Below are 6,329 nucleotides of genomic sequence, written 5' to 3'. Positions count from 1 at the left end.
AGCTGCCGTTCTATAAGGACCCCACAAATCACAATGAATTAACTCAAAAATATCGAATGCTTTATTATTACTAGGAACAAACTCTTCTCGACATTGTTTAGCTCGGAAGCATACATCACAACCCTTAATACTGTTAGTATGCTTAGTACGAAAAGGTAGAAATTTAACAATTCTATAAGAAGGATGCTCCAACCTTTGATGCCAAATATCCAACGTTCTACTCTCTATAGTCTTCATTGCTCTTGTTGATGCAATGTTCCGGAAATAATAGAGTCCCTTTGGCTGCTCACTCGCTCCAATCAGCATCATCATAGTGTGGTCCTGTATCACATAGAATTTGTTAGTGAACTGGATGATACAATTCAATTCCTCAATTAATTGTGATATAGAAAGTAAATTGCAGTTCAAACTAGGCACATATAAAACACTAGTCAGTTTCAGGTGATCGTCCAGTACAATTGTGCCTTCTTTTTCTGCTATTGTCGCTTTCCCGTCTGGCAGCCCGACAGAGCACGAAATGATATTCTTTATGTCTCTCATCGACTCAAGGTTTCCTGTCATATGATGAGAAGCCCCTGTGTCTATTATCCATTCTGACAGTTTTTGCTTACCACTTAGTCATTGACTCCCTTCTTTCTGTGTGTTCAAAAGGTTGAGTAACATGTTCCACTACTCACTGCTCAATCCATTTAACCCGGTCTTGGCTGCATCGATTGATTCTCCTTGAGACGTATTGCATTGCGCAGAGGCTTTGGCTGTATTGGCCTTAGCTCGGTTACGACCTTTTCCTCCTGCCCTTGTTCGTTGTTTCTGTCCACTACGCCCTCGGCCTGTTCCATGGGTATTATTTTTCGGCCGATCACCCCACCATTCAAGGTAGCCCGATCAATTGGAAACAAGACTCTATGTCGTGGCCTGTCTTGTTGCAGCGAGTACATACTGTGTTCTTGTCTCTGCCTTCGCTTTGCCTCTTTCTTGTGTGGGCTGCAAAGGCCACAGCTTCAGCTTTCTCTTCCTTTGCACGCGTCATAGTCTAAACTTGCTCTTCTTGAATCACTATGGCATAGGCTCGATTCAAATTTGGCAAGGGTTCCGTACTTAGTATATGTGAACGCACACCTCCATAGACCGTGTCATCTAGCCCCATCAAAAATTGATGAAGTTTCTCTTCATCTCGCTTCTTATCACACGCCTTGCTTATGTCGCAGCTGCACTTGCCACATTGACAAGTAGGATATTGCTCATAATTTTCCAATTCCTCCCATATCATCTTGAGTTTGCCATAGTAATTCAGAATCGTCATACCTCTTTGTTTACAATTCGCCAGCTCAGATTTGAGTTGTTGAACTCGTGGTCCATTACCAACAGAAAATCGCTCCTTTATGTCATCCTAGAGTGTCTTCGTAATCTCAGTGTACGTTACAGTTGAACGTAAATTTGGTTCAATCGTATTCAGAATCCATGACACAAGCATGAAATTCACCATTCACCAATCTTCTAATTCCACTGAATCCTTCGAAGGTTGTTTCACCGATCCATCAATGAAATCGAATTTCTTCTTGGCTCTCAGCATCGTTCTTATTGCTCGATCCCATTCTTCATAGTTGTCACCTCGAAGCTGGATCTGTGTGATAATGCTCCCTCGATTGTCATTGGTTGATAAAAGGTAGGGTGAGATCACGTTTCTTGGACATTGACTGCCGCCCTGATCCTTGTTTTCAGCCATGTCGAGTATAGTGTTGGTGCCACAGAAGAGAAACTACCGCAGAATGTTGATTTGCCAGAAGAACTCTGCAAAAAATCACAGTGTCGCACTGTGATACTTCAGAAACGATGATACTTTAGAAACCGAAGTGCCGCCGCTGTTCACCGAAGGAGACGATGATCACCGAAGTGTCACCACCGCACTGTGATACTTCAGAAACCGAAGTGCCGCCGCTGTTCACCGAAGGAGACGATGATCACCGAAGTGCCACCGCTGGTCTGAAAACACAGCGCCAGACTGAAAAACACAGCACATAACTTGTCGCTGCTGATCACTGGTCCAAAGTGTCGCCGCTGTTCACCGAAGGAGACGATGATCACCGAAGTGCCACCGCCGGTCCGAAAACACAGTGTCGGACTGAAAAGCATAGCACAGAACATTGTCGCTATTGATCACTGGTCCAAAGTGCCGCCGCTGTTCACCGTAGGAGACGATGCATAGTGATACTTCAGAAACCATAAGCAGTGTCGCCGCTGATCACTGGTCTGAAGTGCCACCTCTATTCACCGAAGGAGACGATGATCACCAAAGGAATGTCGCCGTTGATCACTGGTCCTTCGCCGGCGCCGAACGATCATTGCCGCTGCCATTGATCTCCAGAGTGTCGAGGCTCTGATACCATGTAAAACCAGAGCTTCTCTGGTTTCTACTGTCTTATTTTTATTCACTGACAATACTGAAATATATACACTCGAGTCTCCTACGTTTACAAACATAAGAAGAGAAGATGTAACCGAGACTCCTAATTCAATTACAATTACAAGAGAGACTTTCAATTCTAATTGTAATCCTAACATTAAACTAGGAATACCAGAAAAAATCCACAGGCATGGCGACCTATTTCTCTGTCTGAGTTGGTTTGTGCTCTTGGGATCCCCTCAACAAAATCCGATTGGTTGCGTCGCCTGATGCTCGTGTTGGTCAACTCGAGCCTTATCTCAGTCGAGAGAAATGAAAGTGGAGAGGAAGAGTTGTATTTTCTAACTCCCTCTGGTAGACTGCTGCTGAAGGATCACCCATTCAATATCCCAAGCTTCGCATGGTTCTCCTTCCCAGAATTAAATAGGGCCGGGCAATTCTTGAGCAATTCATTCCATCAAAGTAATTCTGGGACTTCATAAGCAAGCATGATGAGCTTAACAAGGGGTTCCAGGATCGAATGATCAGTGACAGTCGTTTGACCATGAGTGCAGTGGTCAATGAATGCAGTGATATTTTTCAAGATTTGAAGTCTTTGGTCGACGTTGGAGGAGAATCTGGAACTGCAGCTAGACTGATTGCAGAGGCCTTCCCACATGTGAAATGCACCGTCTATGACCTTCTTTGTGATAGAAACCATACCAGAGAACACACGCGTGGTTGTTGATTCATTGGAGGTGACATGTTTGAATACATCCCCCCAGCTGATGCAGTTTTGCTCAAGGTAATATATATATATATAACTCGGAGCTTCTCTCATATCTTAATCTATTTAATATACTATAATTTGCAATAATATTATATTATTGAAAAAAAAAAACTATTTTTGGGTGGGGAATTAAAAAATTCTCCTTTAGTTTTTGGGTATCATCTGAACACCCCTCCACTTTTCTGACTATAATGAGCTTCAATTTCAAACATTTGCTACTGCAAGCTAGAACCAACGGTTGCAAGATTTATTACAATGATGCCCCTATATTCAACTCAAATATTTTATCCAACTAGGCCCATCAGTCTCTTCCTTTGCTCCATCCATGCTGCCTCTGTTGCGATTGCAATTGTTATGAGTGAGGTGTTATGGTGTAACCATACTATAATTGTTGATGTCCTCTTTGAAGCAAACTTGACTCGTTTGGGGTCTTCGTTTAGTTGCAAACTTAATAAATTTGAGATTATACAACGGGTTTCGGCCTGCGTGTGGTTGTGTTGATTTTGATCCGGTATGTTGGAATTGGCCATCCTTCGGCTGGTAATTAAGGATGAAAAATTCTCCAAGCTTGTCTTCTTCCCTATATGACAAGCAAAAATGAGGGGTTTGGTCAAATTCTTATCATGATCGTAATCATGACCATAGAGACGTGTTTGGTTTTAATGCCGTTTGCTCTAGAAAACGTGGCACATCAGGGCCATGTTGGAAAATCGGTGCTTCAGAAAATGGTAACATGTTTGGAATCATTTTTTTCATAAAAAAAATTGCTCTAAATCATGTCTTGGAAATCGATAAGACATGATTTGGGGAAACATGAAGTTTGACGTTTTCTCAATTTTGGAGTTCATTGCTGCCAATGTATGGACTTCCCATAATTGGTACCAGTGCTAAAAATAGATATAGAGCACTGGTACCAAACAGAAGATGTTATGCTTTGTTTCCCGAATTATCATGAACCAACTTGCGAACTAGTGCTAAATGTACGAATTCACAAGTTTTGTTCCCTATAAGCTAAGTAAATATGATCCCTACAAGGCTATGCTTTGGATTGATTTGAGATTTTCCTTGTTTTTTGGGTCATTCACTGGCTTTTAATTGGAAAACACTTTTTTGATAATGGAAAGTCCAAGGTTGCCAAGGGACTCATTCAGTGCCAAACAAATTCATGACCCTAAATCGATATTGTATTCCCTGTTTAAAGCAATGTTTTAAAAGCCAACTTGGAAATGGAATCTCCATCGAGGGCTTTATAAATTTATGCAAAAACATTTTTGTAAATTTTTATCTGATTTTCTGAAATATTTTTTAAAAATTTATTGCAATATTCCTTGGATGCAATGCTTAATTTTCCTTTGATTTTGCTGAAATTTTTTTTAGTTTGTTTGCATTATTTTTTTTCTAAAATTTATATATTTTTTAAAATAAATGAGCGTTTCTTTTTTATGAAAATTTCTACATTTTTATATATTTTATATTTTTCTATGAATGATAAAATGGTAATAAATTAACACCCGTTAGTCTATTTAACATCAAGTGGGGCACCCCCTTGTAGGGTGCAGATGTGAACTCCAGCCCGGTGTGTATAATCTTATCCAAGGTTTTAAAAACCGACCCGGAGATGGAACCGTTCTAGCTACCGGTTTTCAGGTCAGTGGTTCGACCGTCCGAATCAAACGGTTCTGACGGTTTGCATATTAGGACAAATATTTTATATGAATTATGAGATTTGAGAAAGGAGAAGAGATGTTGTTGGCTGAGAAAGAAAAAAAGAAAGAAAGAAAAGAGAAAGGAAAAAGAAAATAAGAGCAAGAAAAGGAAGGGGGGAAGAAGGAGAGAAGGAAGTTCGACACTCACCAGTGATAGCAACAGTGAGGCGGTGGCAACAGACACAGATCTGAAGATCTGAGTTCTTCTTCCTCAGATCTGAGACAGGAACTCAGATATGATACATGAACTCAGACCTGAGTTCGTGTGTTTTTTTCCTGCAACTTTATATTGTGAACTGTTATCCGGGTCAAACGAGTTGATTGTTTGACCGTTCGGGTTAGGGGTTTTTTGACAAAGTCACGATTTTTTACCCAAAAACGAATTAGGGGTGAAATAAAACGAATTGCTGGGACGATTTCCGGGCTGAACGGTCCGATTCAAAAACATTGATCTTATCTCCCCCGATGGAGAAATCTATGTTGCCCGAAAAGACTTTTTTTTTTTTTGAAAAAGCCCTGAAAAGACATTATACCGAAGGGTTTTGACCAAATAAAATCCTCCGTGAATATTGATAGATACCACCTGATTTTTTTGTATGATATTGGATGTTAGTTAAGTCAGTTGTAAACGAAGGACCCTTTCACTAAATAACCCCACCTACCCCTTAATAATTAAGTACATCAACCTAATTTATAAATTTCTCCAACCTCCAACGCTGCTGAGTTAAGAAACTAATGAGGAAGAGATATCAATTTCGGAACAAAAATATCTTCAACCACCACCCTAATCCAACCTCATTCATAATCCTCACTCTGTCACTCATCCCTAAAACTTCCCGTTGGGTTCAATTTGGTTTAAGGTTGGTCCGACTTTTTTACTTCTTAATCTACTTGTTTTTACACATATATTATGGGTTCATGTCTCAATTCAATATTAATATTATTGTGTAAAAGAAAATAGCTATTATGTTTAAGAAAAAAAATACCTTTTAGGCTTAAAACTTTGGACATACAACATACTACGTATAGATAATATATGTATATATAAATGATTATATACATTTATGGATGCATTAGTGACTTATATGTGCATGAATATTAAATACACAAATGTAGCTACATGAATAAATATATATTTATATGACATTTGTATATAAAGTTAAGTCAGTTTTATACTTTTCTAACCCTAACCCAAATAATTTTGGGCTGGGTTTTAAGCTAACTGGCTCAAGTTGTAGACCTAATAATATTCTTGGGTTCTGGGTTCCCTTTCAGGGTAGATAACTAAGCCACATCTTCTTAAACTAGCTTTGTTTTCTCCACAGGCCAATGTTACCGCTCCTTCAAGCAACGAATTCCTCAGTTTTTTCATTATAAGTATGTGTGTGCTGGCAAGGAGGCAAACATCCTTGGGAGCATACAGATAAACGTTCTCGTAGACTCTAATATC

The 6,329-nt window shown here is 39.7% G+C and overlaps 1 pseudogene; it reads left to right on the top strand.

Annotated features, from left to right (window-relative positions):
* Window positions 1-2,198: 2,198 nt before the first annotated feature.
* On the top strand, window positions 2,199-3,131 carry LOC148851964 (resveratrol 4'-O-methyltransferase-like; annotated as a pseudogene).
* Window positions 3,132-6,329: the final 3,198 nt, after the last annotated feature.

The sequence above is a fragment of the Nelumbo lutea genome, chromosome 5, assembly GCF_056320005.1.
Source record: "Nelumbo lutea isolate HS-2025 chromosome 5, American lotus-T2T, whole genome shotgun sequence".
In the NCBI taxonomy this organism is placed as follows: Eukaryota; Viridiplantae; Streptophyta; class Magnoliopsida; order Proteales; family Nelumbonaceae; genus Nelumbo; species Nelumbo lutea.
Note: the sequence above shows the minus strand (reverse complement) of the source record. Positions and strands in the feature narration are given on the sequence as shown.